Below are 24,092 nucleotides of genomic sequence, written 5' to 3' on the forward strand. Positions count from 1 at the left end.
GGGAGGTTCCGAGGTCACATCCCATAGTTCACATGAACCCAAACTTTTCCAACTTTTCATATTTACAGAGGAGCAGGCGAGCAAACCATTGGTCATTACAATACACTTTTTTGTTTTGACAGACATTCCTCACAATAAAAGATCCGTACATAGAGCACGTGCGGAATGTACCCAGAGCTTGTCCGACCGGCACCTTCGACACGGAGGTCACGGTCCAACCTACTAATCAAAGTACTTCCTTTAATGTGAAACTATGCTGCTGCAGGTTTAGATTTTTTTCATGAATTATTTGAGCAGCAAGATTGAGAGTTGAAGGTATTAATTAAATAGTGTAATAAGCCTAAGGAGTCTACTCGACGAAAACAGGTCTTTATTCTCAGGACATCACAAATACATAATGCCCTGGGCACAGCTCCTACTGAAGCTACTAGACATAGGCGGAACTCCGTTGTTTCTTCTAACGTTATCTTTCATCTCTAGTCTAGTTCCAAAACGGGAGACGCCGCGGCTAAGCGGTAAGTCCCGAGTTCGAATCCTGTGAGGACTGAGGTTTTTAATTTCGGGAACTATGGGCGCCTCTGAATCTACCCAGGTCTAATGGGTACCTGGCATTAGTTGGGGAAAAATAAAGGTGGTTAAATTGGTCCTTGTTCTAGCCACATGACACCCTCGTTAACCGTAGGCCACAGAACAGGTGACCTTTACATCATCTGCCCTATAGATTGCAAGGTCTGAAAGGGGAGCTTACTACTTCTAAAACAGTGCGTTACTTCTGCAGAAACGAGACGCAAGTGCGCATGACAGAGTTACAACTCAGAGCTGCAACGAAATATTGTAAATAAGAATGGAAATACCGAGAACAAAAAGATGAATCTAATTATTTCAAATCCTTGCCCCCACTTCTAAAAAAAAATTAAATAAACTTTAAATAGTAACTTTCTATTGACACACCAGAAAAAAGTACAATTGTTTACCCAACCACTAAACATTGTAATAACTTCACAATAATTACAAGAAACAACAACCTTGTCACTCTTACTTTAGCATCTAGATAGAATCAATTGTCATACTCCTAGCGAATACTACAGAGCTTGGCGTTAAATCCATGCAGATGGTTAGTCAACACGCGTTATGCGAAACATATTACAGACTAACGCAATCAACCAATGTAAACCTTTAAAAATATATTGAATGTCTTTTAGATTGATACTTATTTTAAAGTAAGAGTATTCTTCTAAGAGAGGAGGGTTGGGAGTCTGGCCATGTTAACAATCAATTACAAGAAATGAATCCTGGGTTTACAGGACTGCAATGGTATTAGGTATAATCGGATGGGACTGTCTGTATTGTAGGCTAGTAACAGATCATTAGTACACCAACAGCGGCATATTTCTGGTGGTGGGTGGTTGGATAGGGTGGTTGCAAACAGACGTGAATTCTGTTACAGCCCTGGGTGGTTTTAAATTGGACAGATGAATCCTATGGGGTTTCCCTGCATTCCAAGCCAGGTCCAGCAGAAAGATCCCAGAGTGTATCTACATTCGCTGTATCAGCTTGACCTGTTATGTCAATACCATTTGGTCAACGATCGTGACCTAGAAATACAAGTTGTGCTCCCCGCCACGCCAGTGTCTCGAGTACACGCCAGAAGTATTTCCTCATTAACATACTGGCACGAGCTGCTGTTTGAATGCTTGATAAACTGGGACAACAGTAGTGGGCCTCGGCGGCGGGGAGAGATGGGAGGGCGGCAGATCGTTTCCACGGTTGACATATTTGTTTTGTTCTTAAGTCATTTCGTCCATTGTACGAGTTGACCACTCTAGTCACACGGGGAGGGAGCTGGCGTGGGTCATTCTTTGTTCAAATACGTAGGAAATGATTCATAGCACGAATATCTGCCGCCACTTTGGGTCATGGTATGAGCCTATGAGATGTATCTGTTAACAAGCAAAATATAAGAAATCCTTAAAAAAAAACCCACAAATCTTATCTAAGGGAAAGAATTCTGCACTTTGAACTATATCTTTCAATGAAGTAAAAGTTATTTCCCTTATCTGATTTCAAATAAAATTTCAAATAACAATAAAATTTTCAAATTACAAAATTACTTAATAACAATAATTAAATGATTTAATTGGTAATGTTTTTAATTGATTCATGTTTTCTTTGGTACAATATATATATATATATATATATATATATATATATATATATATATATATATATATATATTAAGTTTCACCTTGATCCGAGAATGGGTGTGGGAGAAATATCTTAGGGAACGAAAACCTACATATTTAGCCGTATCTGTTAATATTGAAGGATTTATTTCCCTTTTCGGCATCAAACAAAATAATTAATAAATATAATAATAACACAATAATTAATTATCAAAATAATTAATTAACTGACCAATTTGTTAATTTTTAAATTGATTCATATCACATTCATATCAAATTATATCACATTGATCTGAGAATGGTTGTGGAAGAAATAACGTGTACAAACTTTTAACTAGACAGACAGAATGACAGACACACAGAGAGAGTGAGTTGTTATAAGCTTTAAAAAGTAGTTTTCATTTCGCTTAGCTTCAGAGTCTATAGGCCAGTGCAACAAGTAAATATTTTCTTAATGACAAAAAACTTGGTATCATGCTGCATGCATATCATTAATCTATCCAATCTGTCCTCTGTTCAGATGTATGGGACCCATTAATTTTTCATCAGTTTGTGAAAACCTCCCAGAATCTGTTTTAGCTCCAATCTCACAGGCGGAACAGCATTTATTGAAAGTTATCTTATAATTAGGTTATGTTCAGGTTTTGTTTTACCGCCATCCAGAAAAAAGGAAAGAATCTAAGATTTGTTCAGATATAATCTTGGGTGCAATTTTTTTCCCATTTAAGGAAAACTTTAATGAACACATTATATATTCAGGTGAAGACGTCTTCTGTATTAGTCTCAGTAAACATGCTACCATTTGACCACATAGTATGTATAGTTATAATAAAAGATACTTAAAAAATCACGTTAATGTTTAAGAATTATCTATGGGAAATGATAACTCACATGTCAAGAAATCAAACACTTAGTGACAGCATATACACCAGACACTTAATGAAATCTAAGACACCAGACACTTAATGAAAGCTAAGACACCTGGCACTTAATGAAAGCTAAGACACCAGACACTTAATGAAAGCTAAGACACCAGACACTTAATGAAAGCTAAGACACCAGACACTTAATGAAAGCTAAGACACCAGACACTTAATGAAAGCTAGGACACCAGACACTTAATGAAAGCTAAGACACCAGACACTTAATGAAATCTAAGACACCAGACACTTAATGAGATCTAAGACACCAGATACTTAATAAAAGCTAAGGCACCAGACACTTAATGAAATCTAAGACACCAGACAATTAATGAAAGCTAGGACACCAGACACCCAATGTAAGCCCATGCAACAAACACTTACAGTCCCCCGGTACCCATAATAAAATTACACTGATGATTTAATTCCAGACCACGATGCCATTATATCTGTCAGTGTCAAACTAATTAATTTATCATGTCGACGTAACCCTCCAAAACTTTACAAAAACGGATTCACATTAAGATCTATTCTATGTTGCAAGTTTGTTAAGCCTAATTTTTATGTTATCTTTTAGATAGGGAAAAGCATCGAATTGGAAAAAAAAACATTTTTACCTGAACCTGAACATTGCGAGATGAAATGCTTCGAAAAAATCAGAAAGTGGAAGAGGTCAAGTAAGTAGAAGTGATAGCACGAGGACTTTGAGGGCAAGAACAATTAGCAAGTTAACTGACGGAAATTGGTTTGACCGCTTAATAAGAAAGCTACTATTTAACTAGAAGAGAAAGCACTCACTACTGAATATACAGCAATCACATCACTAAAGCACACATCCCTAGATATTCAAGGACCACTAGATACTCAACATACACCACTAGACAATCAACATACACCACTAGAAAATCAGCATACACCACTAAACAATCAGCATACACCACTAGACAATCAGATCATCACTAGACAATCAACATACACCACTAGACAATCAACATATACCACTAGACAATCAACATACACCACTAGACAATCAACATACACCACTAGACAATCAACATACATCATTAGAAATCAACATATACCACTTAACAATCAACATACATCACTAGACAATCAGCATACACCATTTGACAATCAACATACACCACTAGACAATCAACACCACTAGACAATCAACATACACCACTAGACAATCAGCATACACCACTAGACAATCAACATACACAGCTAGACAATCAGCATCCACCACTAGACAATCAGCATACACCACTAGACAATCAACATACTCCACTAGACAATCAACATACACCACTAGACAATCAGCATACACCACTAGACAATCAACATACTCCACTAGACAAACAACATACACCACTAGACAATTAACATATTCCACTAGACAATCAGCATACACCACTAGACAATCAGCATACACCACTAGACAATCAACATACACCACTAGACAATCAGCATACACCACTAGACAATCAACATACTCCACTAGACAATCAACATACACCACTAGACAATCAGCATACACCACTAGACAATCAACATACTCCACTAGACAAACAACATACACCACTAGACAATCAGCATACACCACTAGACAATCAACATACTCCACTAGACAAACAACATACACCACTAGACAATCAACATATACCACTAGACAATCAACATACACCACTAGACGATCAACAAGAGTGAGGTTAAGACAAAAGATGGGTAGAGTCAAATCAAGTTCACTTAGTCCCATACTTCGCCAGTCATCACATCAACAACCAATCGTCTGTTATATTTCTGTGAACTCCACGACACTACTAAGTCTGATGAAGTAGATATAATACGACATCATATATCACATTTGAAGCTGTTTTCGTTTGAAATAGTTCCATGTTAAAATATACAAGGACATGTGTACCGTTCTTTGATCAGAAAAAAGGGCATGATAAGAAGTTAATTGGTAAATGTTTTATAGGAGGCATTGCGGCCGAGTGGAAAAGCGCTTCCTAACCGAGTAGTCCCAGGCTCGAATTCTGGTTAAGGCTGGGCTTTTTAATTTCGGGATTCTTGGGGCGCCCCTGAATTTACCCAGCTCTAATGGGGTACCTGACATTAGTTGGGGAAAAGTAAAAGCTGTCGATCGCTGTGATGGACACATGACACTTTCCTTACCCTTTTGTCACAGAATCAGATGACCTTTACATTATCTGCCTTATAGATCGCAAGGTTTGAAAAGGGACCTTTTTACTACTACTTAAATCCTCTATACAGACATATTACATTTACCTACGCTAGTACCAGAACAGCCTCAGCAGGCGCCAGCAGGCCCAATGGAGGACCACACATGATAAGGTCTGAATTCCCAAAGCTCTAAATGCAAAGTACCAACACTGACTCATGAAATCAGTGTAAGCCGCTTCGTAGACTGAAATGACAACCGACTCGAATGCTAGAAGTATAGTTGTCTACATCAAGCAGTTGACCAAGTTAATTAGCTCACTACAACTCGAACCAATAAGATGACTACCTCAGAACGTAAAGACAATAACAAAATTAACCCAAATATGTAGATGGGGGAGAGACATAAATTCCAAAGCAGTGCCGGCGAGTCGAGAAACCAAAAAAAAAAACCCCCAAAAAACTGTCCGCTTTCCCTTTCCTTACAGTCTCTGGAATCTAAAACTATTTTCACCCCATCTTTGACGCCATTGTATTGCGTTGTTCCTTTGACTGTAGTGACTTTCCCAGACACAGAACTAGAAACACGCGCAGCCACTTGCAGAAAGTACGCACCTCTCCTAAGACGTTGTTGAACAAGGCACAATTCAGTCTCTAATTGAGTCAAGTATTCGCACAATACCTAGCCTGGTCTCATTCACCTGTCTGCAGACACTTCACGGGCACCTGTTGCAGTAGATTGACTTGAGTCACGTGATACAGCTACACATATTCTCAACATCTCTCTCTCTTTCTCTTTCTCTCTCTACTTCACTCACACACAAGAGAATCACACATACAACCTCTGGTACGATGTTACACATATGCACACTATTTGGCAGTAATTGTTTTTTGTCCGGACAGAAATGTCTACACAGAAAGAAAACATCTCTCGTCTTCAACCAAAAATTCCACTAGATGAACTAGCTGGGGGGAAATAATCCATTATATCTAAACCCCAAAAATACAACGAAACGTGTGCATTTTTTTTTTGTCTCTGGTTTTCCAGCTCTGTAGCTTCACTATCTTTAAAACTTTATGGCTTCACGTATTTCTCGTAATTCTAAACATGTATTTCCTTTTCCGATAAAAGCTGCCTTCAAAGCAGGTGATAAGTTGCAAGATTGAAAGTCTAAACGTCATTTAGTATTATGTTATCAATCAAGAGATCAAATACAGACACCTCCAAGTTCTACTAGAAATGACCCCCCCCCCTCCCGCTATCGTATCTATTTTTTTTTTCTTTCAGACTATAGATAACAAAAAAGTTCCCCTTTCAGGCCTTGCGATTCACTGGGCAGATGACGTTAAGGTCATCTTTCCATCTACTATCCAAAACCAAAGTCAGGTATCCATTAGAGTTGGGTGGCCGCAGGGGCGCCCTAAAAATCCCGAAATTCAAAATCCTAGTCTACACCGAGATTCGAACCCAGCATCTCAGGTCCCAAAACCAAAATCTTGACCACTCGTCCACCGTGCCTTTATCAAACAATAAAAAATAATCTGAACAACGATATTTTATGATTACATTAATCCATTAATTTTTTATTTTTTTTTTACATATTGCGGATGTTCATCTAGATTTGAAGTTAATAAACGTTCCAGTCCAAACCTCCCACAGGATAAAGAGGCAGGTATGAACCGAAAACGAATTGACCAGTACGAGGCATGAATACTGACCAGTGACGTGGCAAAGAGCTATTGGTCTAAACCGCCCACAGGTTGCGACGTCAAAGATCAGTGTTCAGGTCTACTGTAAATATAAGTCCCTTGTGAACCCGGGACAATCGAACTGACCAAAACGACAGTCCAGCTCGCATACTGCTCGACCAGGCACTCCTCCTCATCATCATCAAACTCCATTAGAGTGAGGGCTTGAGAGGCTTAAATCCTCTCTTGCAAAAGCCCTGGACAGAAACCCTGCTGTCTTTGCGGGCACTGTAGGCAGCCATTTCAGCTGAACATAAAGCAGAGTAAAGACTTAAATTAGGTTGCACAATTATATTGATTTATAACACCAATTAGCGGTTGAAATAATCTTACATCCAGTTTTCAAACAGATAAAGGTAGGATACGTTTTCAATAATCGCGATAGAATTATATGGTCTTTCGGTTTTAAGTAGAGGAATAGTGGGCTGTGTGAAAAGTTTGAAGAGGCGGTATAATTCCCGTTTTGAATTACAAGAATATGAGGCTTTTAAAAGTGAAGACTTAGTGGTTTCTTGTGGTGAAGAGAGCACATTGAATTCTTAACTCTTTCTCTCCGTAATTATTTACCACATTCTGGTGGAATCAACGTTGGTATCGTCAGTTAGGAGAGAAAGAGTTAATGCCAAGTTTACAAGTTAATGAGCTTAACGTTTTAATTAGATGTATTACATGGAATGTTTCGTGGTTATAACATTTCAACTTTTGTTTGTTGTATGATGCGACAAACAAAATTTAGATTTTTTGCAAATAAAAAAAATTAATGTGTTATTTTAAGGCATTAACTCTTTCTCTCCGTAATTATTTTCCAAGTTCCAATGCTATTATTCATTTTGCTCATTTATGTTTCACTACCCTGTTATGATTAAATGCCAATATCTTTTGTGTATATAATCATGAAATGTTATATTAGGTTTATAATTATAGAAGAAAGCATGCTCTTTTTATATAACACAGATTAAAGTTTATAAAACCAAAAATTAATTTAACTTAAAGAGGTCAAATCAACGTTGGTTACGTCAGTTAGAAGAGAATGAGTTAACTTATCGAATATTCAAAAGGGCGTCAATTGTCACTTTTAAGAACAATCGCTCCCTGTGCTCAACAAGGTCTACTAGGTACGACTGCACCAGACCACCCATGTTAACCCTACTGTAAGCCAAGTATCATTGCTAAGGTTTACCTGCCAAGTTGTGTCTAGGTACTGAGCACCACAGACTTGTCGCCTTAAACTGTTAGGAATCCAAAATAAATCGAAACTCACGTGACGTTTCTGTGTCACGGTTTTCACGTGATAGTTAGGTGTAAACAAAATACGTATGATTTCGTTATGGCCGCATCCAATATTGGCTATAACATTATTTTGTCCTGTACAGTTATTTAACTCTTTCTCTCCGAAATAAATTTTTCTAGTTCCGATAGTATCATTCATTTTGTTCATTTGTATTTCACTATCCTGTTATGATTTTAACTTTAATAACTTTTTTATTTGTTATCAGAAAATGTTATATTTTGGTATTGAATTATAGGAGAATGCATGCTCTTTTTACGCAACACAAATTAAAGGTTATAAATCTAAAAACCAATTTAGTTTAATGGAAGTCACATCAACGTTGGCATCGTGAAATAGGAGAGAAAGAGTTAAAACTTTTCACAACTATTGTGTTTGGTACTTTTTTTTTCATTGCCATTTCAAAATGTTTACAACTATTTAAAATTGTACACCCAGATACACATTTATACAGTGGATTCAGCTTTATAGTGTTTACTGATATCTCTTTGTTGACTATTATCACAATTATTTTTTTTGTCAATTTTTTAACTCTATCCTAAACCATTTGTAAACTTTCTTGACATTTTTCTCCAAATTTTATTTCCACACACACGCACATACACACACTTCGACACAGAGCACCACACTTGTTCACTGTCCTTGATAAACATACCACATATTCAGATGCATCAAGTTCTAAGACCATTGTAATGAACAAGTTTATGAAACATTTTCCCTGTAAAATGTTTGACATGTTTCGGATGTTCCTTCAGAGTTGAAGATAGTTTATTTCATAGTCCAAACCACTCGCAGGACGACGGGGGATGGGAGCGGGCAAAGGATTTGAACCCTCGACCATCGATAAGTCCGAACGACAGTCCAACGCGCAAACCGCACGACCAGGCAGCCATCCTTAATAGAGTATGTTTCAAATTTTATAAATGTGCTTTACCTACAACCAAGATCTATTCTCTATTAGTATCGTCTGGTTTTATATTTAACCCTAAACCTTCCATTTACTTAATTTTCGAGTCACGACTGCAGGTGTGGCAATTACTGGTCCAGGTCAAAAAAAAAAAAAAAGAACTAAACCAGCAGCCCAGTTGCCAACTCTGATTTCAATAAATGCTCTCACTGGTTTGTTTCCCCTTGCCTCTGACACGAACAACAGCAGGTAGAGAAAGACAAGAAGAGTTAACGATGAGAAATGTTATTACTCGAGATCGTAGAGTCACAGCATCCATTCTTGTTGTTTCCAAGGGGGAAATCGCGTCGAGGTTAATGTCAGGCTGACCTAGAGATGTGGTTTAGTTGGTATACTGGGAGGTGAAGGAGAGAAAGCGGAGTCGGTGTGGATGAGAGGCACTGGCGGATCCAGGGGGGGGGGCGGTAGGGGCGATCGCCTCCCCCACTCGGCCGACCCCCCCCCCGAAGGGGGGGGGGGGGCGGACGAATTTTAGTATATAATTCACACAATTTGTATACGAATTCATTACTTATGTTAATAATATATACTAATTATTTATATTTCAACCTATTTTTAGATTATTTCGCCCCCCCCCCTCTATTATGTTGGCCGATTTGGTGGGGTCGGGAGGGGGCGATGGTATCAATCCCGCCCCCCCCCCCATAAACTTTCGAGTGGGGGGGGGCGGTCCAATTCCTTTGTAGAAATCACAGCTTGCTAACAGAATCAATTAAATATCTATGTGATTAAAACTTGTTATTGATATTTTAACCGATCTTTGTATTATGTCGTTCCCTGTTTGCCAATTTATCTCTACTGCCCTTCCCACCTAAACCTTTTAAGGGGGGGGGCGGTCCTACTTTAATGGAGAAATCATAGTTTGTGAACAAAATTAGTTGAATTAATATATAGATTTATATTATGTCGCTCGCCTTCTTGTATCTTGGCCGTTTCGGTGAGGTTGGGGGAGGGGGAAATTGCATGTACTGCCCTCCCCACTCTAGCCCTCTGAGTGGGGGGGGGGCGGTCCTATTTTTATGGAGAATCATAGTTTGTGAACAAAATTAGTTGAATATCTATATAATATAAACTACATATTGATATATGGACTCATTGTATATTATGTCGTACCACACTCTAATCTCAAATTTTATCATTAGTAAAATTTAAATGAAAAAGGGTTGTACCAGGTGGGAGGGGCGATTCATGCAATCGCCTTTCCCCCATCGGACAAACCAATACTTTTTCTTTTTGTATTACAGTTAGGAAATTACAAAACAAAAACATCTGTCACTAATATAATTTATATATATAATAAATTAAATTCTTATATCGAGTCGCCACACCCCTATTCTTTAATGCCAAATGCAATCTTTAGCAGAAATTATTAAAGAAGCGAGGATTAATCGTTTTCACTCTACCGCCCCTCCCATTTCCAGACAGAGTTTATGTAATTTCACATGAATTTATCATAACTATTTTAAGAAAGACTTTGCATTCAAAAAATTAGAATTCAAACGAAATTTTTCAGTATAAGAGTCACGATTGAGATGAGTTCTAAACCCAAATCATTTTTTCATAGTCGCCTTTTTCTAACCTTTACTCAATCTGATATTTTTCTAGTTAAATAAATTTGGGACTATAACTCACAATTTATACTTTTATTGAATATTATTTATCGAATAATTTTTTTTCGGCGGAGATCCTGAAAGCCAAAATCTAAATATGTGGGGTAACTTATCTTTTCAAGGAACAAATCGGATTTTTTGCAATGTATTAAGGGCCTATAAATTCATATTAGAATATTTTTCAAGTACAACATTATTCAAAGGGTCCTTTTTTAATAGTATGAATAATGAGTTTTAGGTCAGGAGAATACGTTTCTTCTGTGAAGTATGCAAGAAAACTCTTTTGGAGGCGGGGCTTCGCCCCGAACTTCAATGATGAATAATGAGCTATAGATGCCAGGAGAATACGTTACTGCAATGAATAATGAAAGAAAACGCTTTTGGCGTCGGGGCTTCGCCCCGAACTCCATTGATAAATAATGAGTTGTAGATTTCAGGAGAATGCGTTTCTACAGTGAAGTATGCAAGAAAACTCTTTTGGCGGCGGGGCTTCGCCCCGAACTCCATTGATGAATAATGAGTTGTAGATGTCAGGAGAATGCGTTTCTACAGTGAAGAATGCAATAAAACGCTTTTGGCGGCGGGGCTTCGCCCCGAACTCCATTGATGAATAATGAGCTGTAAATGTCAGGAGAATACTTTTCTGCAGTGAAAAAAGCAAGAAAACGCTTTTGTCGTCGGGGCTTCGCCCCGAACCCCACTTGAAATTCTTATAGCGATGCCCCAGTTGTTTTGTTTTTCACCAAAGGTTGAGAAATGCTGCTTTAAAAAAAATTGTCATATATATATATATATATATATATATATATATATGCACGTTTATGCATAGGGTTAGGGTTTACTGGGCATTAGGGTTAGGGTTTGGAAAAAAATCGCCCCCCCACTCAAAAGTTCTGAATCCGCCAGTGATGAGAGGGTCATAGGTCATAGGTCACTGACTTAGTGAGGCACCTTTGCTCGACCTACTAGAATGCAGGGGTTTTATATTATTACTAATGATGAGAAATTTTATTACTCGAGATCGTAGAGTCACAGCATCCATTCTTGTTGTTTCCAAGGGGGAAATCGCGTCGAGGTTAATGTCAGGCTGACCTAGCTATGTGGTTTAGTTGGTACACTGGAGGTGAAGGAGAGAAAGCGGAGTCGGTGTGTGGATGAGAGGGTCGAATTTAGGAAATTTAGGCACCGGATATTTAGGCACCGCGTATTTACGGATATTTAGGCACCGGATATTTAGGCACCCGGAAATTTAGGCACCCGGATATTTAGGCACCCGGAAATTTAGGCACCCGGATAATTAGGCACCCGGAAATTTAGGCACCGGATAATTAGGCACTTTTTGACAAGGCGGAAAATTAGGCACCGGATAATTAGGCACTCTTTATTAGCGACCTTAATTTTGAAAGTAGTTTTTATAATTGTATAAGGTAGGCCTACTGAACACAAAAGGAATGGAGGAATCATACCTTCTCGACAATTGTAGTAAATATATTTGGTTTATGATAGAGAAGGCGGGGTTAAATTGGAACATCAACAATCTTCTATAAGCAGAATAAGTATTAATAAGAGACCAATATTCAAAAAAAAAATTATATTTAAATTTTTAACTCATCTGTCTTTTCCATAAACTTTTTTTAAATTTTCAAAACATTATATTTTATCGTAATTTCTAGCCGTTTTGCGATTTCCATTGCTATTTATATAAATATTATATTACATAAATTTACATATAGGCCTATATTCAATAAAAGTTAATTACCACATTTGAAGGACGTAACACACCTATACACTCACACAATAGATCTTCCTAAAGGGGTTACCCATTAACAATATAAAAGAAGGAGTGTTGATAATAGATATTAATGGTATTATAAAATATGTATACTACTTTAGTTTATCAACATATTTAATTCCTATAAGTAACGCGCGCAAATCCACCCTGCTCATTTCAATTCCCACTATAAGAAGACAATTTTCTCCAGACTTCCATTTTAGCAGTTAAGTTCAATGCTGTACCCTGCCCTGTTCTCCAGTGTGTAGCCTTGAGACTCAATGCGTCATTTTCACGACCTAGTTCAACATCTACCCGCCACAAATCCTCTCCTTTAGTGGGAGTGCGTAAAGGGGGAAGGGCTAAGGTCAGGAAGCAATGAGAAGAGAATCAACTCTACCCCCCCCTTCCCTGAATACTGTGAGGTCTATATTTTATAATGACTATTAATCCGGAGTCATTTTTTCCACACATACGATTGTCATTTTTTTCCTCGTTTTGTCAGTTTTTCTTTTATATCATGAAAATTCAGTTAGAATCGTTATAAATGCTATTTTTTTGATAACGTCACCAATAGCCCATAGCCTAAGGATAACATATACGTTAACATTTTAAAACTACTTACAAAATTAAGGTCGCTAATTAAAGAGTGCCTAATTATCCGGTGCCTAATTTTCCGCCTTGTCAAAAAGTGCCTAATTATCCGGTGCCTAAATTTCCGGGTGCCTAATTATCCGGGTGCCTAAATTTCCGGGTGCCTAAATATCCGGGTGCCTAAATTTCCGGGTGCCTAAATATCCGGTGCCTAAATATCCGGTGCCTAATTATCCGGTGCCTAAATTTCCAGATACCGAGAGGGTCATAGGTCATAGGTCACTGACTTTGTGAGGCGTCTTTGCTTGACCTGCTCGAAGGCAGGGTTTTTATAGTATCAAACGATTCAAGTTTTCTAGCATTTAATGGTTAAATTTGTACACATGTGTGGCTCTGAGACCTGGGTACTCTATGGAAGGTATCTGAGTCTCCTCGAACGCAAGTTCCATCAAAGCTGCCTTCGCTCCATAATGGCATACGTCGGCAAGACTACATTGTGCTGGAGGCCGTTGTGGACAGGTCATTTTAGATCACGAGTTCAATTCTATTCATTTACATATCCAAACTACGTCTAATTCGTATAAGATCTAAATATTTTTTTCACGTTTCGGGCGTTTCTTTCGTCCTGGAAGATGTCCTGGAAGACGTCCTGGAAGATGTCTTGGAAGACGTCCTAGAAGATGTCCTGGAAGATGTCCTGAAAGACGGCAATAGATGTCGGCGAGCAGGGTTCAAACTTGTGACCATTGGACGACAGTCTGAAGCGCAAACTAGGAAGCCAATGTGAATGTCAGTCAATCGTTAGAAAACCTAATCAAGATAAGAGGCCCGAGTCATTTTGCACATGATATTTGAATCGAGACCTCGAGAGGGAGGGTCACGTGATGTCCAGCAGTCATCATTTGGTTTGCTTGTCATACCAAAACTCTTTTGTCTTGCCCACCCTGTATAATCCAGTTTGAAAATATAAGCTATTTCCATCGTTAAGTGACTTTGAAAAAAAAACGAGGTTTCAAAGACAGTTTGTGTGGAAACACTAACTCAAAATCGTCCCCCGAAGTGGTCCACCCAGGCAGGTAAAAAGACAGGTTTCAATATTTTCAGAAAGAATATCAGTATAAAACTCTATCAAAGGAAAATAACAGAGAAGAATGGAGAAAGAAGGTTGACAGATCGTGTGTGGTGCCCCAACGGTCCAGCAGACCAAGGGATAGGTAAAAGTGAAGGTGATGTTGGATGTGAACCTGGCCTACTGATGTTATTATCTAATTGTTTTGTAAAGTGACAATCTTTTGTTAAAAGCCTCAAGAAAGAAAAAAAAAACATTTCCGTTATTTAAAAAAATCCGTTTAAAAAAAAATTCCTTTCGTTCAGTGTTGAATAGCTTCTGTCCCGCGTTGCAAATCACGCGATAATATCAAAACTACTATTTTATTGTTGTTTTAAATTATGTTCCACTTATATGCATATTAAATAGATTTTTTCTCTTTAAAAAAAAAGTAAACATTTTTTTTTTGTAAAAATAGTAATTAGTATGCTAGAAGTTACTAAACTTAGCAATAAAATTTTTTAAAAATATTTTTTGTGACAAATAATCTAAAACAGTTAGCATGAATGTTTTGAAAATATGATAAATAACTATGTCCCTTACTAAATAGCCTCTCGTGTTGTTACTATAAATAGTGAATAGTTGTAAAAAATTTTATGAAAAAACTGCTTGCAATAGTGATTTTGAAATTGAAATTTTCGTTTTCAGAAAAGAAAAAAAGCCGTTGAATCAGAACTTTGAAGGGTCTAAAATATAATGATGTGGGATTTTCAATGTACTAGACTTAATTAAGTAATAATATTTTAAAAAAAAATCTAACTCACTACAATAACACAACCTTTTAGTCTCACGTTCTGAAGTCGTCTCTCTTACCTAAGGCTACATATCTTGCATCATTCACAACCAATGGCTACCCTCTTCCCACTGTCACCATTGAAACATACACACACGCACATTACAAAGAGCTCATCTAGCAATAACAGATGTTTACTTTCGCTTACAGAAAAATCAAATGGACCTCATTCACCAATCGTAAGCAAACAACATTTAGCCACGTGATAATATTGATAAAACAATGGGAAAAAAAGTCACGTGACAGCCTTTATGGGTTAAATATCTTGTATAGAAAATATAGAGAATCACGTGGCTAAATGTTGTTGTTTACGTTTGGTGAATGAGGTCCATTGACACAAAGATGAACAAGTTACAGTAATATGACTGAGAAGAATCGAGAAATTAGTACTGTCGACTGACAGGTAGTTATTAGGTAGACACACAATCACTAAACGGAGGTAACTCTCTATTGGACAGGAAAGAGAAAAAAGAAATGTTCTTAACTTCACACTAAAATAACTAAAAATCACGCTACAAGAAATGAATACATAGAATCACACCTTGCAGCATTTCGCTAACAATATTCACCCGCGACATCTCCCGATATATGGAAAAAAAAAAGTTACATTGAATAATCAAATATCTCACTTTTATCTAAACATTTTTACAAGCATTTCCTTTCTGGTTTTCACCTTGTTTAGAAAACTCCCTCCCCCCCCCCATTTTTTTTCTTTTCATATTTTTTTCGGCTTCCACATTAAATCGTTCCCGACCTTTGACCTTATTTCTTGCACAAGTTACGTCCCTTCATAAACACGTCAATTTAGTTTGAGGCTTGGGGGGGGGGGGGCAAACGTTTGCATGAACGAATCAAACACAAACAGTCCACCCCCCCCCCAACTCTAGCTTAAAACCCCCTTCCCCTTTAGTCCATTGCCTACCTAGAAACAACCTGGTTGAAAATAGAGACGCTTCTTAAAAGTGTTCGGTAAAGATAGCAAGATAGACAGGTGGAAGCAGAAGAAGAAGAAAATTAGAAAATCAAAACTGAAAGCCATCTTTTTGAGTCCCGAGGACAAACCAGACGCTAGAAAACAAGCTGCAACCCCCCCAAAACCTATTTTCTTTAAAGACAGACCTCAAGGGGAGGTCAGCGTATAACGTCCTGCTGTGAGGTGGAGTTGTCTTTCTTGTTAGATAACAAAAAAAATACGTCATAAGGCTAATTAAAGATTTTAAACAAGCCTCGTTTTAGATTAGAACCACGTACTTTAACACGCACACACGCACACGCGCGCAAAGTATTTAATAGATGACTATAAGTTCGTATTAACGTTATAACAAGCAACATTAAAAAAAAACAACAGATTTTGCAAAATCAATACATCTTACAAGAAGCCCATAATGGTTTAGAATTTCTCTGATACGAGACGTTTTAGCCAAACTACATTCTTTTTCCTTACTTCTTTTTGCAATTATATAGTAGTTTATTTATTTCGGACATTACATGAATTCGGACATTCGCTGTTTTTTGTGGTCATTAAATAATTATTTTAATATGTATTATAAAACTAGCGCGCTGTATAATGTGCTTGTCCATTTTCCAATGATTCTGACCCAATTTCCTTCCATTTAGCTGTCTTTTTATGTAAGAAAAACGAATTTCAAATTTGTTAGTCAGGTTGTTGTTTTTTCCTATGTTACCCGGATGACTTTACCTCTTCCTTGGGTTAAGACTATATTTTTTGATTGGCTAAGTCTATACTAATGAGCCTGGCAGTATTTATTCTGTTTTTGGAGCTAATTTATTTGATTTATAAGCCAAGTTTTCTAATTCCATACCAAAAAAAAATTAATACGGTGTCCGAATTAAATTACGATTTTCTTACCAAAATTTATTTCGGACAGCCAGTTTTGGACATCAATAAAAATGATCTTATATTATATGTGTTCGTTTGTTGTTTGTTTTTTTAATAGAGAATAAATGGGCAAATGTTTGGAGTTAGCTTGGTACATTGAATGAAGTTAAATGCTTAGATCTAGACCTACTAGATAGATCTATATTTATATAGAGAGAATATAGAGGATTCAGTTAGCAAGAATGGCTATCGTAACCTGTAGGGGCCTACTATACTACAAAAGATCATCTGTATTAGAAATTTATTAAATTAATAAACAAACAAAAAAACACAAACATTCAACACACATCTAATCATGCAAAACCCAAACATTCAACACACATCTAATCATGCAAACCCCAAACATTCAACACACATAAAATAAACAAACATATAATAAGTCTAAAAGTCGGTGCAGAAATCACTATTCCAGTGACCTAATTTTGGTAGAATAAGTGTGTTCATATTTTTATTTTTTGTGTTCGTATTTATGCATAGTTTGAAAACATCTTAATGATTTCATGTAAGGGGCTATGCCTGGGGATCTTAAAATTTAGTTAATGTTAATATACAATTAAAATCTGAGTTAATTGATGCCTAAATATAGAGACTGTCCGAAATAAATTATGGTGTCCGGAATCAAATAATGTGGGTCAAATGTGTCCGAATTAAATGAAAACACACGGCCTCTTTGACCTTAAATATAATAACAAATATAGGTTAGAGGAACAAATATAAGTAGTCATCCTTATTCTCCTTTAACTAAAGAAGATTTTGATACGTCATTTTCTTTTCTATGTCAAACCATTGTAAAATAATGCGCTGTCAAAGTCAAACTTTCAAATTTGGGCCTATAGGTGTCCGAATAGAATGTAGTACTCTATATCAAAATTTAATTAAAATTGAAAACAATAAGATTCATGAAACCATCTATAGGTAATGTTTTTGTTTTTTTTTTGCAATATAAAGAGAGACAGAAAGTGAAAGAGAGAGAGAGAGGGAGAGAGAGAGAGAGATGTAATTCAAAAAAGGTTCATTGTTTGTCTTTTAAAGTAGCCTCGGGTTACACTGATCGGTTGACCATAATATATAGCGCTATACTGACTAAGGTTTCAACTATATTTTATGCCTTTGTATGTATTCAAACTGGAAATAATTTTGTTACAATTTTAAAGTGCAAGTGTATTATGTTCTTTAGCTGCTACAACTTGTGCATAGCCGAAAGAAGCACATTTTTTTTTAGGTAGCATTGAAACTGGGTTACTTTTTTTAGTAGCATTGAAACTGGGTTACTTTTTTTAGGTAGCATTGAAACTGGGTTACTTTTTTTAGGTAGCATTGAAACTGGGTTACTTTTTTTAGGTAGCATTGAAACTGGGTTACTTTTTTTAGGTAGCATTGAAACTGGGTTACTTTTTTTAGGTAGCATTGAAACTGGGTTACTTTTTTTAGTAGCATTGAAACTGGGTTACTTTTTTTAGTAGCATTGAAACCGGGTTACTTTTTTTTAGGTAGCATTGAAACTGTGTTACTTTTTTTAGTAGCATTGAAACTGGGTTACTTTTTTTAGGTAGCATTGAAACTGGGTTACTTTTTTTAGGTAGCATTGAAACTGGGTTACTTTTTTAGTAGCATTGAAACTGGGTTACTTTTTTTAGTAGCATTGAAACTGGGTTACTTTTTTTAGGTAGCATTGAAACTGGGTTACTTTTTTTAGTAGCATTGAAACTGGGTTACTTTTTTTTAGGTAGCATTGAAACTGGGTTACTTTTTTTAGGTAGAAAAAAACGTTGAAATATTCGATATAAAAGCATGTCCGTCCATCACTCCTGTGAACTAGCCACGTCAGATCCGGCAACTGGTTAGGTCATATCCGGCAGCAGAAAAGGTTATATCCGGTAAATACAAAAAAGATTAACACCACGGGTCAACATTAAGAAAACATTTTTTTGTAGGAAAAAAAAGCTTAGTGGACACCCTTGAAGATAAGATGTCGTCTGCTGAGCTGCACGCAAACAAAGATCAATAACAAAGCTTATGATTTAGCCCCCACCTGGAGATGGTGGCGCCATAGTTTAAACAAGGTGAACACCAGAGGCGAGATGAAGTCCAGGAGTGCGCTCCACCAACATTTGTTACATACAGTTGTGGTCAAGCTAATACCATTCTTTCTAAAACAAAGTATTAATAGGAAAAAAGTATTTTGTGAAATAGTAGTAAGACTAAAAACTATACAAGTGGCAAGTAATAACAAAATAAATATTATGGAAACGGTTTCAAATATAAGCTTCCCGGAAGTAAAAAAATGTCTGACGCATTTCCGTTTCATGTTTGTTAAAATGTCGGAAAAAAACATGAATGGCGTAGTAGAGTGCAAAGGTCAACAATTAGCAAGGGGAAAAGTTCACAAGCAAACGAAATGGTGGTTCTTTCTTCTAGCCAACATTTTGCTGCTGAGTCTGTGCCAGTATAAGTAGCGATCAGTTCTAGAATGCTGTTTGCCACTGCCGTTTAGAGTTGTGGTGATGCTGGGCTGTTACGCTGCTTGTTACAAGCTATCCCAACACGACCAACGCATCATATTCCTCCCCGGAACCTCTAAATTAGGACTTGTGAAATTCGCCATTGTGGATTGTCACTAGAGAATGCTGACCATGTCCTGAATTCTCCACCCAGAGGTCCCAACAAGAGACTGGCCCCAAAATACCTCAATAGAAAGAAAAACAACTCTACGGAGAGCTGCCTGGTCTGGAAAGTACTGCGCAGTTCATCGGACATATTGGTCTACTCGTCACAGCCCTTCAACATAACAAAGAGAACGTAGATGAAGAGGAGGAAGAAGGAGGAGCTGGGTTTTTCGTGGTATTGGAGGTCGATCTAAGTTTAATTAAATCCTAGAATTGTCAGCAGCTGGGTTTTTCGTGGTATTGGAGGTTGATCTAAGATTAATTAAATCCTAGCATTGTCAGCAGTTGGGTTTTTCGTTGTATTGGGGGTCGATCTAAGTTTAATTAAATCCTAGCATTGTCAGCAGCTGGGTTTTTCGTGGTATTGGAACTCGATCAAAGTTTAATTAAATCCTAGCATTGTCAGCAGCTGGGTTTTCGTGGTATTGGGGGTCGATCTAAGTTTAATTAAATCCTAGCATTGTCAGCAGCTGGGTTTTTCGTGGTATTGGGGGTCGATCTAAGTTTAATTAAATCTGAGCATCGTCAACAGCTGGGTTTTTTTGTGGTGTTGGGGGTCGATCTAAGTTTAATTAAATCTGAGCATTGTCAGCAGCTGGGTTTTTCGTTGTATTGGGGGTCGATCTAAGTTTAATTAAATCCTAGCATTGTCAGCAGCTGGGTTTTTCGTGGTATTGGAACTCGATCAAAGTTTAATTAAATCCTAGCATTGTCAGCAGCTGGGTTTTCGTGGTATTGGGGGTCGATCTAAGTTTAATTAAATCCTAGCATTGTCAGCAGCTGGGTTTTTCGTGGTATTGGGGGTCGATCTAAGTTTAATTAAATCTGAGCATTGTCAACAGCTGGGTTTTTTTGTGGTGTTGGGGGTCGATCTAAGTTTAATAAAATCCTAGCATTGTCAACAGCTGGGTTTTTCGTGGTATTGGGGGTCGATCTAAGTTTAATTAAATCCTAGCATTGTCAGCAGCTGGTTTTTCGTGGTATTGGGGGTCGATCTAAGTTTAATTAAATCTGAGCATTGTCAACAGCTGGGTTTTTTTGTGGTGTTGGGGGTCGATCTAAGTTTAATAAAATCCTAGCATTGTCAGCAGCTGGGTTTTTCGTGGTATTGGGGGTCGATCTAAGTTTAATTAAATCTGAGCATTGTCAACAGCTGGGTTTTTTTGTGGTGTTGGGGGTCGATCTAAGTTTAATAAAATCCTAGCATTGTCAACAGCTGGGTTTTTCGTGGTATTGGGGGTCGATCTAAGTTTAATTAAATCCTAGCATTGTCAGCAGCTGGTTTTTCGTGGTATTGGGGGTCGATCTAAGTTTAATTAAATCTGAGCATTGTCAACAGCTGGGTTTTTTTGTGGTGTTGGGGGTCGATCTAAGTTTAATAAAATCCTAGCATTGTCAGCAGCTGGTTTTTCGTGGTATTGGGGGTCGATCTAAGTTTAATTAAATCTGAGCATTGTCAACAGCTGGGTTTTCGTGGTATTGGGGGTCGATCTAAGTTTAATTAAATCTGAGCATTGTCAACAGCTGGGTTTTTTTGTGGTGTTGGGGGTCGATCTAAGTTTAATAAAATCCTAGCATTGTCAACAGCTGGGTTTTTTCGTGGTATTGGGGGTCGATCTAAGTTTAATTAAATCTGAGCATTGTCTACAGCTGGTTTTTTTTTTTTTGTGGTATTGGGGGTCGATCTAAGTTTAATTAAATCTGAGCATTGTCTACAGGTGAATTTGTTTGTTGGGTTTATTCTGTTTAGGTGTAATTTTAAAAATGTGTTTCTCATTCTAAAACAGAATGGTTAACAAAAAATTGGTCTAAACGTTCACACACTTCTATTGCCAAGCAGAGAACATGAACACTTATTATTATCTTGTGTTGCTTCCATTACACCTGATTGATATCATCTCCCGAGCACAAGACAAAGAGATATCTAAGCAGAATCCTTTCCCCCCACAAACAGCGATCCTCCGCTCCGATGTTAATACGTGCATATCAGATTTGTTTACACACCTCATCCATCCACCCCCTCCATCGTGAGCCCCCCCCCCTCCATCACCTTAGGTAATCCCATGTACACTGTGTTTAATACTTTCCCCTCGCGCTAGACGTCATGCATGATGCCAGTGAGCAGCGGCTCCATACTTAATTCAGTCTTACCGTTAATGAAAAAGGGGGGCAACAACTGCCAATTATTGCCGTCTGTCTCTAAGTGCACGGAATCTATTTCGGTAAGTCGCGCGCTTTGGCAACCGGTTCTCCGGTTTACACTACCGTCTCTACCGATCTGTAATTATCACTAACATTCTGTAGTTACGCGTGCCTCATATGTCATTGAATATCTTGTTCTGATTCTCTAATCCAGTGATTCCCAAACTGTGTTCCGCGGAACCCTTAGTGTTCCGCTTGGCCTGAATAGGTATTTCACGAACTACTGGAATGATTAACCAGTAGGCCACAAAGGAAATTAACCTCTCTAAAAATAAGCAAAGTTTTCCTATAAATACTCAGAATGTGCACAGTGTTCCGATAAGGAAAAAAATTGGGAAACACTGCTTTAATCTTGGTATGAATATGTTTAACGATGCGTAAGCCTTTGAGCTGATAGAGCTTTAAGTTATTTCCCCTGTTACCTTGCACAATTACTTTCAAAGAAATTATGAAATTAACAGTACATAGATCTAAAAACATTTATTTGCTAAATTTTCAGGCCTTCTGAGTCAGAAATCAGGGTATCTTTTTCTAAAGTTGTGAATGTTTTTCGCTCAATGGAAAGGGCAGCAAGTGAAGGCAAACTGCCATGTGTCATATGACTTATTAAATCATTTGTGACCTAGAATTAGAATAGGTCATAAGACCAGTGACTTCTGCTGTACTGGCAAGTTAGTCTAGTGATATGTTGTGGTCCCAAGTTATACTACCCAGGCTGTTAATTATAACCTCTAGATATATAACATACTTAGACATACAAGTAATAACAATGAGATTTCAGTTACAACTAATAAAGAGTCTATTAAGGAACAAAAGAAAAAGATCATTAAAAGAAAATTGGCATAAGGGCCAACAAAGGCAAGTCAAATAATGAAGAAAAAAGTCAAAATAGTAGGGCCGGTTCAGTTCAACATAACCAAAGAACTGCCAACACAGAGGCACAATAGTGTCTCAGCTCAAAACAAACAATGGATTACAATAATTTAATACAGGTCCTAACAGTCAAATGACCGTCATCCATGAGACACACAACTGTCTCTTATTAAGACAAAAGTTTGTCTTTTACATACTATACGACCCAAATCTGGTCTTTATAGAAAAAACTCATGCAGGAAAGGATAAGAGACTAAGTAGACATAATATTTACATCAACCAACTTATTAACAACAAATAAATAAAGTCTACTTAGCTCGTTAGTGAAAGATACATTCCCATAAAGTGGCACACTCCTATTTTTAACACAGTCAGAGCAGAACAACAAAACTATTATATAAACATTATGGAGATTTAGTTCACAATAATGTACAGTGGTCAGCTCAAAGACTGAAGAGGAAGTGGCAATTGTACACATTTAACAAGGACTTAAATCAAGTAATAAAGGGGACTAACTCTAATATAAAATAAAGGCAGCCACCCTTATTGTCCCTCTGGTCACAGTATCAATCACATCTTCTGAATGACTGCTCTGCTTAAGAAACTGTTGCAGGCAAAATGACTAATAACATACATGACGTGACAATGTTTGGAAAACTTGATAGAAAAGAAACACATAAATATCTACTTAATATTTCTTTGAAGGACTGCATCTCTGAAAGATATTGTATGGCAATATCATATGGGTCAGATGACACAAGAAGCATGGTGGCATCATAGAGGCCTAACTCTTTGTCATTTGCACTTGAAATGACACTTGGTATTAACAACAGAAACGACAGATGACAATTTTTTTTTTCCGCCCTTGAAATCTGAGAACATTAACATCGATAGTTCAGTCAATCACGTGATTTTGAAAGATTTCACTGCATCGTAATTTTGTCTTCACAGTAGTCACAAGTAATCTCAACATAAGTTATGGCTTTTATATATGCTCAGAGCGCTTTGGGGGGAGGCAGTATCTAGGATAAGGTTTTTCCGTGCTGCCTTTAGGCGCTCAGCCAAGTTCAAGTGAACTTAGCCTCTCGACCACGCTTCCCACAATATCATATTGTCTTGTAACTTTATTGCAACAGCTTGTGGGAGTCGTAGTCAAGAGGCCAAATACGCTTGAACCTGGCTTGGCTTGGCTACCTATGAAGGGGCCCGACTCGGAAAACATTCTCCCAGATACCCCCCTCCCCCCACTAGTCCACATTGAGATTGGACCAAAGCGCTCTGAGC

General features: G+C 37.5%; 1 protein-coding gene across 1 annotated transcript in view; it reads right to left on the reverse strand.

The window, feature by feature from the left end:
• LOC106052796 (uncharacterized) overlaps positions 1 to 24,092 on the reverse strand; it is a 57,880-nt gene that overhangs the window by 2,635 nt on the left and 31,153 nt on the right. The gene's annotated exons all lie outside the window — the stretch shown is intronic.

This window comes from Biomphalaria glabrata, chromosome 4 (assembly GCF_947242115.1).
Source record: "Biomphalaria glabrata chromosome 4, xgBioGlab47.1, whole genome shotgun sequence".
In the NCBI taxonomy this organism is placed as follows: Eukaryota; Metazoa; Mollusca; class Gastropoda; family Planorbidae; genus Biomphalaria; species Biomphalaria glabrata.